Source organism: Taudactylus pleione, unplaced genomic scaffold, assembly GCF_031769625.1.
Source record: "Taudactylus pleione unplaced genomic scaffold, aTauple2 ptg000154l, whole genome shotgun sequence".
Classification (NCBI taxonomy): Eukaryota; Metazoa; Chordata; class Amphibia; order Anura; family Myobatrachidae; genus Taudactylus; species Taudactylus pleione.
The window spans coordinates 30,510,449-30,523,868 of NW_028284556.1; the positions used below are offsets into that span (position 1 = coordinate 30,510,449).

The window sequence follows — 13,420 nt, forward strand, 5'->3', positions numbered from 1 at the left end:
TTGATGACATTCTTTATTGTACATATCTTGGAAACTGAAATTAAAAACCATACCAGGAGAGGGGGTAGAACCCACGCAGATATAAATCCATGGGATCTTAAGTCCAACTCCTTAACCACTCGGCCATCCTGGTGCTTTAGCCAAGGAGTTTATCAAATTAAGCACTATTGAAATGTTCATCTTTTTTTCAATATGCTCTGTTAACTTGTCTTTAATCATTATACAGCTTCGAGTCTAAATAACTACATAGCTCTGATTTTTGTATATTAGAATACCTATATTTCTTCTCATCTCTGAAAGTATGTTTGGTATGACCTTCCTGCTGCAGTAGTTAAAGTGTTTTTCATGACAAGTACTGATGGAATGTTCATGTTTTTTTCCATGTGGATTGTCAATTTTTAAATTACTGAAATTGATTGTATTCACCATTTTTTAAAGTGTACAGCTGTAACGATTGCTCTTGATTTTATAATAGAAATAGTTACTTTCTCTGTTATTTCACACAACCATGTTTTTGTTGAAAGATATACGGCTGTCAATTTTAAATTTCCCGAATTGATAACATTCTTTATTGTACATTTTTTGGAAGCTGAAATTAAAAACCACACCAGAAGGGGGGTTTGAATCCATGCAGATATAAATCCATTGGATTATAAGCCCAACACCTTAACCACTCGGCCATCCTGGTGCAGTAGCCAAAGCGTTTATCATGGTATGCACTATTGAAATGTTCATATTTTTTTCTATGTGCATAGTCAATTTTAAATTACTGAAATTGTAGGTATTAAACATTTTTAATGTGTACAACTATAACGATTGCTCTTGATGTTTTAATGGAAATAGCTGCTTTTTCTGTCCTTTCACATAACCATGTTTTTATCGAGGATGTATTGCTGTCAGTTATTTTTCCCTAATTGATGACATTCTTTATTGTACATATCTCGGAAGCTGAAATTAAAAACCATACCAGGAGTGGGGTTCGAACCAACGCCTTAACCACTCAGCCATCCTGGTGCGGTAGCCAAGGAGTTTATCAAGATAAGCACTATTGAAATGTTCATCTTTTTTTCATCATGCTCTGTTAACTTGTCTTTAATCATTATACAGCTTTGAGTCTAAATAACTACATAGCTCTGATTTTTCTATATTAGAATACCTATATTTCTTCTCATCTCTGAAAGTATGTTTGGTATGACCTTCCTGCTGCAGTAGTTAAAGTGTTTTTCATGACAAGTACTGATGGAATGTTCATGTTTTTTTCTATGTGGATTGTCAATTTTTAAATTACTGAAATTGATTGTATTCACCATTTTTTAAAGTGTACAGCTATAACGATTGCTCTTGATTTTATAATAGAAATAGTTACTTTCTCTGTAATTTCACATGACCATGTTTTTGTTGAAAGATATACGGCTGTCAATTTTAAATTTCCCTAATTGATAACATTCTTTATTGTACATTTTTTGGAAGCTGAAATTAAAAACCACACCAGAAGGGGGGTTTGAATCCATGCAGATATAAATCCATTGGATTATAAGCCCAACACCTTAACCACTCGGCCATCCTAGGCAAGTAGCCAAAGCGTTTATCATGATATGCACTATTGAAATGTTCATATTTTTTTCTATGTGCATTGTCAATTTTAAATTACTGAAATTGTAGGTATTAAACATTTTTAATGTGTACAACTATAACGATTGCTCTTGATTTTTTAATGGAAATAGCTGCTTTTTCTGTCCTTTCACATAACCATGTTTTTATCGAGGATGTATTGCTGTCAGTTATTTTTCACTAATTGATGACATTCTTTATTGTACATATCTTGGAAGCTGAAATTAAAAACCATACCAGGAGTGGGGTTCGAACCCACGCGGATATAAATCCATTGGATCTTAAGTCCAACGCCTTAACCACTCGGCCATCCTTGTGCGGTAGCCAAGGAGTTTATCAAGATAAGCACTATTGAAATGTTCATCTTTTTTTCATCATGCTGTTAACTTGTCTTTAATCATTATACAGCTTTGAGTCTAAATAACTACATAGCTCTGATTTTTGTATATTAGAATACCTATATTTCTTCTTATCTCTGAAAGTATGTTTGGTATGACCTTCCTGCTGCAGTAGTTAAAGTGTTTTTCATGACAAGTACTGATGGAATGTTCATGTTTTTTTCTATGTGGATTGTCAATTTTTAAACTACTGAAATTGATTGTATTCACCATTTTTTAAAGTGTACAGCTATAATGATTGCTCTTGATTTTATAATAGAAATAGTTACTTTCTCTGTAATTTCCCACAACCATGTTTTTGTTGAAAGATATACGGCTGTCAATTTTAAATTTCCCTAATTGATAACATTCTTTATTGTACATTTTTTGGAAGCTGAAATTAAAAACCACACCAGAAGGGGGGTTTGAATCCATGCAGATATAATTCCATTGGATTATAAGCCCAACACCTTAACCACTCGGCCATCCTGGTGCAGTAGCCAAAGCGTTTATCATGGTATGCACTATTGAAATGTTCATATTTTTTTCTATGTGCATTGTCAATTTTAAATTACTGAAATTGTAGGTATTAACAATTACAACTATAACGATTGCTCTTGATTTTTTAATGGAAATAGCTGCTTTTTCTGTCCTTTCACATAACCATGTTTTTATCGAGGATGTATTGCTGTCAGTTATTTTTCCCTAATTGATGACATTCTTTATTGTACATATCTTGGAAGCTGAAATTAAAAACCATACCAAGCAGATATAAATCCATTGGATCTTAAGTCCAACGCCTTAACCACTCGGCCATCCTGGTGCGGTAGCCAAGGAGTTTATCAAGATAAGCACTATTGAAATGTTCATCTTTTTTTCATCATGCTCTGTTAACTTGTCTTTAATCATTATACAGCTTTGAGTCTAAATAACTACATAGCTCTGATTTTTGTATATTAGAATACCTATATTTCTTCTTATCTCTGAAAGTATGTTTGGTATGACCTTCCTGCTGCAGTAGTTAAAGTGTTTTTCATGGCAAGTACTGATGGAATGATCATGTTTTTTTCTATGTGGATTGTCAATTTTTAAATTACTGAAATTGATTGTATTCACCATTTTTTAAACTGTACAGCTATAACGATTGCTCTTGATTTTATAATAGAAATAGTTACTTTCTCTGTAATTTCACACGACCATGTTTTTGTTGAAAGATGCAGTCAATTTTAAATTTCCCTAATTGATAACATTCTTTATTGTACATTTTTTGGAAGCTGAAATTAAAAACCACACCAGAAGTGGGGTTTGAATCCATGCAGATATAAATCCATTGGATAATAAGCCCAACACCTTAACCACTCGGCCATCCTTGTGCAGTAGCCAAAGCGTTTATCATGATATGCACTATTGAAATGTTCATATTTTTTTCTATGTGCATTGTCAATTTTAAATTACTGAAATTGTAGGTATTAAACATTTTTAATGTGTACAACTATAACGATTGCTCTTGATTTTTTAATGGAAATAGCTTCTTTTTTTGTCCTTTCACATAACCCTGTTTTTATCGAGGATGTATTGCTGTCAGTTATTTTTCCCTAATTGATGACATTCTTTATTGTACATATCTTGGAAACTGAAATTAAAAACCGTACCAGGAGAGGGGTTCGAACCCACGCAGATATAAATCCATGGGATCTTAAGTCCAACTCCTTAACCACTCGGCCATCCTGGTGCTTTAGCCAAGGAGTTTATCAAAATAAGCACTATTGAAATGTTCATCTTTTTTCAATATGCTCTGTTAACTTGTCTTTAATCATTATACAGCTTTGAGTCTAAATAACTACATAGCTCTGATTTTTGTATATTAGAATACCTATATTTCTTCTCATCTCTGAAAGTATGTTTGGTATGACCTTCCTGCTGCAGTAGTTAAAGTGTTTTTCATGACAAGTACTCATGGAATGTTCATGTTTTTTTCTATGTGGATTGTCAATTTTTAAATTACTGAAATTGATTGTATTCACCATTTTTTAAAGTGTACAGCTGTAATGATTGCTCTTGATTTTATAATAGAAATAGTTACTTTCTCTGTTATTTCACATGACCATGTTTTTGTTGAAAGATATACGGCTGTCAATTTTAAATTTCCCTAATTGATAACATTCTTTATTGTACATTTTTTGGAAGCTGAAATTAAAAACCACACCAGAAGGGGGGTTTGAATCCATGCAGATATAAATCCATTGGATTATAAGCCCAACACCTTAACCACTCGGCCATCCTGGTGCAGTAGCCAAAGCGTTTATCATGGTATGCACTATTGAAATGTTCATATTTTTTTCTATGTGCATTGTCAATTTTAAATTACTGAAATTGTAGGTATTAAACATTTTTAATGTGTACAACTATAACGATTGCTCTTGATGTTTTAATGGAAATAGCTGCTTTTTCTGTCCTTTCACATAACCATGTTTTTATCGAGGATGTATTGCTGTCAGTTATTTTTCCCTAATTGATGACATTCTTTATTGTACATATCTCGGATGCTGAAATTAAAAACCATACCAGGAGTGGGGTTCAAACCCACGCGGATATAAATCCATTGGATCTTAAGTCCAACGCCTTAACCACTCGGCCATCCTGGTGCGGTAGCCAAGGAGTTTATCAAGATAAGCACTATTGAAATGTTCATCTTTTTTTCATCATGCTCTGTTAACTTGTCTTTAATCATTATACAGCTTTGATTCTAAATAACTACATAGCTCTGATTTTTGTATATTAGAATACCTATATTTCTTCTTATCTCTGAAAGTATGTTTGGTATGACCTTCCTGCTGCAGTAGTTAAAGTGTTTTTCATGACAAGTACTGATGGAATGTTCATGTTTTTTTCTATGTGGATTGTCAATTTTTAAATTAGTGAAATTGATTGTATTCACCATTTTTTAAAGTGTACAGCTATAACGATTGCTCTTGATTTTATAATAGAAATAGTTACTTTCTCTGTAATTTCACCAACCATGTTTTTGTTGAAAGATATACGGCTGTCAATTTTAAATTTCCCTAATTGATAACATTCTTTATTGTACATTTTTTGGAAGCTGAAATTAAAAACCACACCAGAAGGGGGGTTTGAATCCATGCAGATATAAATCAATTGGATTATAAGCCCAACACCTTAACCACTCGGCCATCCTGGTGCAGTAGCCAAAGCGTTTATCATGGTATGCACTATTGAAATGTTCATATTTTTTTCTATGTGCATTGTCAATTTTAAATTACTGAAATTGTAGGTATTAAACATTTTTAATGTGTACAACTATAACGATTGCTCTTGATTTTTAAATGGAAATAGCTGCTTTTTCTGTCCTTTCACATAACCATGTTTTTATCGAGGATGTATTGCTGTCAGTTATTTTTCACTAATTGATGACATTCTATCATATCTTGGAAGCTGAAATTAAAAACCATACCAGGAGTGGGGTTCGAACCCACGCGGATATAAATCCATTGGAACTTAAGTCCAACGCCTTAACCACTCGGCCATCCTGGTGCGGTAGCCAAGAAGTTTATCAAGATAAGCACTATTGAAATGTTCATCTTTTTTTCATCATGCTCTGTTAACTTGTCTTTAATCATTATACAGCTTTGAGTCTAAATAACTACATAGCTCTGATTTTTGTATATTAGAATACCTATATTTCTTCTTATCTCTGAAAGTATGTTTGGTATGACCTTCCTGCTGCAGTAGTTAAAGTGTTTTTCATGACAAGTACTGATGGAATGTTCATGTTTTTTTCTATGTGGATTGTCAATTTTTAAATTACTGAAATTGATTGTATTCACCATTTTTTAAAGTGTACAGCTATAACGATTGCTCTTGATTTTATAATAGAAATAGTTACTTTCTCTGTAATTTCACACAACCATGTTTTTGTTGAAAGATATACGGCTGTCAATTTTAAATTTCCCTAATTGATAACATTCTTTATTGTACATTTTTTGGAAGCTGAAATTAAAAACCACACCAGAAGGGGGGTTTGAATCCATGCAGATATAAATCAATTGGATTATAAGCCCAACACCTTAACCACTCGGCCATCCTGGTGCAGTAGCCAAAGCGTTTATCATGGTATGCACTATTGAAATGTTCATATTTTTTTCTATGTGCATTGTCAATTTTAAATTACTGAAATTGTAGGTATTAAACATTTTTAATGTGTACAACTATAACGATTGCTCTTGATTTTTAAATGGAAATAGCTGCTTTTTCTGTCCTTTCACATAACCATGTTTTTATCGAGGATGTATTGCTGTCAGTTATTTTTCACTAATTGATGACATTCTATCATATCTTGGAAGCTGAAATTAAAAACCATACCAGGAGTGGGGTTCGAACCCACGCGGATATAAATCCATTGGAACTTAAGTCCAACGCCTTAACCACTCGGCCATCCTGGTGCGGTAGCCAAGAAGTTTATCAAGATAAGCACTATTGAAATGTTCATCTTTTTTTCATCATGCTCTGTTAACTTGTCTTTAATCATTATACAGCTTTGAGTCTAAATAACTACATAGCTCTGATTTTTGTATATTAGAATACCTATATTTCTTCTTATCTCTGAAAGTATGTTTGGTATGACCTTCCTGCTGCAGTAGTTAAAGTGTTTTTCATGACAAGTACTGATGGAATGTTCATGTTTTTTTCTATGTGGATTGTCAATTTTTAAATTACTGAAATTGATTGTATTCACCATTTTTTAAACTGTACAGCTATAACGATTGCTCTTGATTTTATAATAGAAATAGTTACTTTCTCTGTAATTTCACACGACCATGTTTTTGTTGAAAGATGCAGTCAATTTTAAATTTCCCTAATTGATAACATTCTTTATTGTACATTTTTTGGAAGCTGAAATTAAAAACCACACCAGAAGTGGGGTTTGAATCCATGCAGATATAAATCCATTGGATAATAAGCCCAACACCTTAACCACTCGGCCATCCTGGTGCAGTAGCCAAAACGTTTATCATGATATGCACTATTGAAATGTTCATATTTTTTTCTATGTGCATTGTCAATTTTAAATTACTGAAATTGTAGGTATTAAACATTTTTAATGTGTACAACTATAACGATTGCTCTTGATTTTTTAATGGAAATAGCTTCTTTTTTTGTCCTTTCACATAACCCTGTTTTTATCGAGGATGTATTGCTGTCAGTTATTTTTCCCTAATTGATGACATTCTTTATTGTACATATCTTGGAAACTGAAATTAAAAACCATACCAGGAGAGGGGGTAGAACCCACGCAGATATAAATCCATGGGATCTTAAGTCCAACTCCTTAACCACTCGGCCATCCTGGTGCTTTAGCCAAGGAGTTTATCAAATTAAGCACTATTGAAATGTTCATCTTTTTTTCAATATGCTCTGTTAACTTGTCTTTAATCATTATACAGCTTCGAGTCTAAATAACTACATAGCTCTGATTTTTGTATATTAGAATACCTATATTTCTTCTCATCTCTGAAAGTATGTTTGGTATGACCTTCCTGCTGCAGTAGTTAAAGTGTTTTTCATGACAAGTACTGATGGAATGTTCATGTTTTTTTCCATGTGGATTGTCAATTTTTAAATTACTGAAATTGATTGTATTCACCATTTTTTAAAGTGTACAGCTGTAACGATTGCTCTTGATTTTATAATAGAAATAGTTACTTTCTCTGTTATTTCACACGACCATGTTTTTGTTGAAAGATATACGGCTGTCAATTTTAAATTTCCCGAATTGATAACATTCTTTATTGTACATTTTTTGGAAGCTGAAATTAAAAACCACACCAGAAGGGGGGTTTGAATCCATGCAGATATAAATCCATTGGATTATAAGCCCAACACCTTAACCACTCGGCCATCCTGGTGCAGTAGCCAAAGCGTTTATCATGGTATGCACTATTGAAATGTTCATATTTTTTTCTATGTGCATAGTCAATTTTAAATTACTGAAATTGTAGGTATTAAACATTTTTAATGTGTACAACTATAACGATTGCTCTTGATGTTTTAATGGAAATAGCTGCTTTTTCTGTCCTTTCACATAACCATGTTTTTATCGAGGATGTATTGCTGTCAGTTATTTTTCCCTAATTGATGACATTCTTTATTGTACATATCTTGGAAGCTGAAATTAAAAACCATACCAGGAGTGGGGTTCGAACCAACGCCTTAACCACTCAGCCATCCTGGTGCGGTAGCCAAGGAGTTTATCAAGATAAGCACTATTGAAATGTTCATCTTTTTTTCATCATGCTCTGATAACTTGTCTTTAATCATTATACAGCTTTGAGTCTAAATAACTACATAGCTCTGATTTTTCTATATTAGAATACCTATATTTCTTCTCATCTCTGAAAGTATGTTTGGTATGACCTTCCTGCTGCAGTAGTTAAAGTGTTTTTCATGACAAGTACTGATGGAATGTTCATGTTTTTTTCTATGTGGATTGTCAATTTTTAAATTACTGAAATTGATTGTATTCACCATTTTTTAAAGTGTACAGCTATAACGATTGCTCTTGATTTTATAATAGAAATAGTTACTTTCTCTGTTATTTCACACGACCATGTTTTTGTTGAAAGATATACGGCTGTCAATTTTAAATTTCCCTAATTGATAACATTCTTTATTGTACATTTTTTGGAAGCTGAAATTAAAAACCACACCAGAAGGGGGGTTTGAATCCATGCAGATATAAATCCATTGGATTATAAGCCCAACACCTTAACCACTCGGCCATCCTAGGCAAGTAGCCAAAGCGTTTATCATGATATGCACTATTGAAATGTTCATATTTTTTTCTATGTGCATTGTCAATTTTAAATTACTGAAATTGTTGGTATTAAACATTTTTAATGTGTACAACTATAACGATTGCTCTTGATTTTTTAATGGAAATAGCTGCTTTTTCTGTCCTTTCACATAACCATGTTTTTATCGAGGATGTATTGCTGTCAGTTATTTTTCCCTAATTGATGACATTCTTTATTGTACATATCTTGGAAGCTGAAATTAAAAACCATACCACGTAGATATAAATCCATTGGATCTTAAGTCCAACGCCTTAACCACTCGGCCATCCTGGTGCGGTAGCCAAGGAGTTTATCAAGATAAGCACTATTGAAATGTTCATCTTTTTTTCATCATGCTCTGTTAACTTGTCTTTAATCATTATACAGCTTTGAGTCTAAATAACTACATAGCTCTGATTTTTGTATATTAGAAAGAATACCTATATTTCTTCTTATCTCTGAAAGTATGTTTGGTATGACCTTCCTGCTGCAGTAGTTAAAGTGTTTTTCATGACAAGTACTGATGGAATGTTCATGTTTTTTTCTATGTGGATTGTCAATTTTTAAATTACTGAAATTGATTGTATTCACCATTTTTTAAACTGTACAGCTATAACGATTGCTCTTGATTTTATAATAGAAATAGTTACTTTCTCTGTAATTTCACACGACCATGTTTTTGTTGAAAGATGCAGTCAATTTTAAATTTCCCTAATTGATAACATTCTTTATTGTACATTTTTTGGAAGCTGAAATTAAAAACCACACCAGAAGTGGGGTTTGAATCCATGCAGATATAAATCCATTGGATAATAAGCCCAACACCTTAACCACTCGGCCATCCTGGTGCAGTAGCCAAAGCGTTTATCATTATATGCACTATTGAAATGTTCATATTTTTTTCTATGTGCATTGTCAATTTTAAATTACTGAAATTGTAGGTATTAAACATTTTTAATGTGTACAACTATAACGATTGCTCTTGATTTTTTAATGGAAATAGCTTCTTTTTTTGTCCTTTCACATAACCCTGTTTTTATCGAGGATGTATTGCTGTCAGTTATTTTTCCCTAATTGATGACATTCTTTATTGTACATATCTTGGAAACTGAAATTAAAAACCATACCAGGAGAGGGGTTCGAACCCACGCAGATATAAATCCATGGGATCTTAAGTCCAACTCCTTAACCACTCGGCCATCCTGGTGCGTTAGCCAAGAAGTTTATCAAAATAAGCACTATTGAAATGTTCATCTTTTTTCAATATGCTCTGTCAACTTGTCTTTAATCATTATACAGCTTTGAGTCTAAATAATTACATAGCTCTGATTTTTGTATATTAGAATACCTATATTTCTTCTCATCTCTGAAAGTATGTTTGGTATGACCTTCCTGCTGCAGTAGTTAAAGTGTTTTTCATGACAAGTACTGATGGAATGTTCATATTTTTTTCTATGTGGATTGTCAATTTTTAAATTACTGAAATTGATTGTATTCCCCATTTTTTAAAGTGTACAGCTGTAACGATTGCTCTTGATTTTATAATAGAAATAGTTACTTTCTCTGTTATTTCACACGACCATGTTTTTGTTGAAAGATATACGGCTGCCAATTTTAAATTTCCCTAATTGATAACATTCTTTATTGTACATTTTTTGGAAGCTGAAATTAAAAACCACACCAGAAGGGGGGTTTGAATCCATGCAGATATAAATCCATTGGATTATAAGCCCAACACCTTAACCACTCGGCCATCCTGGTGCAGTAGCCAAAGCGTTTATCATGGTATGCACTATTGAAATGTTCATATTTTTTTCTATGTGCATTGTCAATTTTAAATTACTCAAATTGTAGGTATTAAACATTTTTAATGTGTACAACTATAACGATTGCTCTTGATTTTTTAATGGAAATAGCTGCTTTTTCTGTCCTTTCACATAACCATGTTTTTATCGAGGATGTATTGCTGTCAGTTATTTTTCCCTAATTGATGACATTCTTTATTGTACATATCTCGGAAGCTGAAATTAAAAACCATACCAGGAATGGGGTTCGAACCAACGCCTTAACCACTCAGCCATCCTGGTGCGGTAGCCAAAGCGTTTATCATGATAAGCACTTTTGAAATGTTCATCTTTTTTTCTAGGTACATTGTCAGTTTTAAATTACTGAAATTGTAGGTATTAAACATTTTTAATGTGTACAAGTATAACGATTGCTCTTGATTTTATGATGGAAATAGCTGCTTTTTCTGTACTATTGAAATGTTCATCTTTTATTCAAAATGCACTGTTAACTTGTCTTTAATCATTATACAGTTTTGAGTCTAAATAACTTCATAGCTCTGATTTTTGTATATTAGAATACCTATATTTCTTCTCATCTCTGAAAGTATGTTTGGTATGACCTTCCTGCTGCAGTAGTTAAAGTGTTTTTCATGACAAGTAGTGATGGAATGTTCATGTTTTTTTCTATGTGCATTGTCAATTTTAAATTACTGAAATTGTAGGTATTAAACATTTTTAATGTGTACAACTATAATGATTGCTCTTGATTTTTTAATGGAAATAGCTGCTTTTTCTGTCCTTTCACATAACCTTGTTTTTATCGAGGATGTATTGCTGTCAGTTATTTTTCCCTAATTGATGACATTCTTTATTGTACATATCTTGGAAGCTGAAATTAAAAACCATACTAGGAGTTGGGTTCGAACCCACGCAGATATAAACCCATGGGAACTTAAGTCCAACGCCTTAACCACTCGGCCATCCTGGTGCGTTAGCCAAGAAGTTTATCAAAATAAGCACTATTGAAATGTTCATCTTTTTTTCAATATGCTCTGTTAACTTGTCTTTAATCATTATACAGCTTTGAGTCTAAATAACTACATAGCTCTGATTTTTGTATATTAGAATACCTATATTTCTTCTCATCTCTGAAAGTATGTTTGGTATGACCTTCCTGCTGCAGTAGTTAAAGTGTTTTTCATGACAAGTACTGATGGAATGTTCATGTTTTTTTCTATGTGGATTGTCAATTTTTTAAAGTACTGAAATTGTTTGTATTCACCATTTTTTAAAGTGTACAGCTATAATTATTGCTCTTGATTTTATAATAGAAATAGTTACTTTCTCTGTGATTTCACACGACCATGTTTTTCTTGAAAGATATACGGCTGTCAATTTTATATTTCCTTAATTGATAACATTCTTTATTGAACATTTTTTGGAAGCTGAAATTAAAAACCACACCAGAAGTGGGGTTTGAATCCATGCAGATATAAATCCATTGGATAATACGCCCAACAACTAAACCTCTCGGCCATCCTGGTGCAGAAGCTAAAGCGTTTATCATGATATGCACTATTGAAATGTTCATATTTTTTTCTATGTGCATTGTCAATTTTAAATTACTGAAATTGTAGGTATTAAACATTTTTAATGTGTACAACTATAACGATTGCTCTTGATTTTTTAATGGAAATAGCTGCTTTTTCGGTACTTTCACATAACCATGTTTTTATCGAGGATGTATTGCTGTCAGTTATTTTTCCCTAATTAATGACATTCTTTATTGTACATATCTTGGAAGCTGAAATTAAAAACCATACCAGATATAAATCCATTGGAACTTAAGTCCAACGCCTTAACCACTCGGCCATCCTGGTGCAGTAGCCAAGGAGTTTATCAAGATAAGCACTATTGAAATGTTCAACTTTTTTTCAACATGCTCTGTGAACTTGTCTTTAATCATTATACAGCTTTGAGTCTAAATAACTAAATAGCTCTGATTTTTGTATATTAGAATACCTATATTTCTTCTCATCTCTGAAAGTATGTTTGGTATGACCTTCCTGCTGCAGTAGTTAAAGTGTTTTTCATGACAAGTACTGATGGAATGTTCATTTTTATTTCTATGTGGATTGTCAATTTTTAAAGTACTGAAATTGTTTGTATTCACCATTTTTTAAAGTGTACAGCTATAATGATTGCTCTTGATTTTATAATAGAAATAGTTACTTTCTCTGTAATTTCACACAACCATGTTTTTGTTGAAAGATATACGGCTGTCAATTTTAAATTTCCCTAATTGATAACATTGTTTATTGTACATTTTTTGGAAGCTGAAATTAAAAACCACACCAGAAGGGGGGTTTGAATCCATGCAGATATAAATCCATTGGATTATAAGCCCAACACCTTAACCACTCGGCCATCCTGGTGCAGTAGCCAAAGCGTTCATCATGGTATGCACCATTAAAATGTTCATATTTTTTTCTATGTGCATTCTCAATTTTAAATTACTGAAATTGTAGGTATTAAACATTTTTAATTTGTACAACTATAACGATTGCTCTTGATTTTTTAATGGAAATAGCTGCTTTTTCTGTCCTTTCACATAACCATGTTTTTATCGAGGATGTATTGCTGTCAGTTATTTTTCCCTAATTGATGACATTCTTTATTGTACATATCTTGGAAGCTGAAATTAAAAACCATACCAGGAGTGGGGTTCGAACCCACGCAGATATAAATCCATTGGATCTTAAGTCCAACGCCTTAACCACTCGGCCACCCTGGT

General features: G+C 32.6%; 8 non-coding genes across 8 annotated transcripts; all 8 read right to left on the reverse strand.

The window, feature by feature from the left end:
• Positions 1 to 1,845: 1,845 nt before the first annotated feature.
• Positions 1,846 to 1,928, reverse strand: TRNAL-UAA (transfer RNA leucine (anticodon UAA)). Its single transcript has one exon. It is a non-coding gene; the product is annotated as a tRNA-Leu (tRNA).
• A 1,709-nt stretch (positions 1,929 to 3,637) lies between these two features.
• Positions 3,638 to 3,720, reverse strand: TRNAL-UAA (transfer RNA leucine (anticodon UAA)). Its single transcript has one exon. It is a non-coding gene; the product is annotated as a tRNA-Leu (tRNA).
• Positions 3,721 to 4,550: 830 nt separating this feature from the next.
• On the reverse strand, positions 4,551 to 4,633 carry TRNAL-UAA (transfer RNA leucine (anticodon UAA)). Its single transcript has one exon. It is a non-coding gene; the product is annotated as a tRNA-Leu (tRNA).
• An 824-nt stretch (positions 4,634 to 5,457) lies between these two features.
• On the reverse strand, positions 5,458 to 5,540 carry TRNAL-UAA (transfer RNA leucine (anticodon UAA)). Its single transcript has one exon. It is a non-coding gene; the product is annotated as a tRNA-Leu (tRNA).
• Positions 5,541 to 6,365: 825 nt separating this feature from the next.
• Positions 6,366 to 6,448, reverse strand: TRNAL-UAA (transfer RNA leucine (anticodon UAA)). The gene has a single exon. It is a non-coding gene; the product is annotated as a tRNA-Leu (tRNA).
• A 3,515-nt stretch (positions 6,449 to 9,963) lies between these two features.
• TRNAL-UAA (transfer RNA leucine (anticodon UAA)) lies at positions 9,964 to 10,046 on the reverse strand. The gene has a single exon. It is a non-coding gene; the product is annotated as a tRNA-Leu (tRNA).
• Positions 10,047 to 11,531: 1,485 nt separating this feature from the next.
• TRNAL-UAA (transfer RNA leucine (anticodon UAA)) lies at positions 11,532 to 11,614 on the reverse strand. The gene has a single exon. It is a non-coding gene; the product is annotated as a tRNA-Leu (tRNA).
• A 1,723-nt stretch (positions 11,615 to 13,337) lies between these two features.
• Positions 13,338 to 13,420, reverse strand: TRNAL-UAA (transfer RNA leucine (anticodon UAA)). Its single transcript has one exon. It is a non-coding gene; the product is annotated as a tRNA-Leu (tRNA).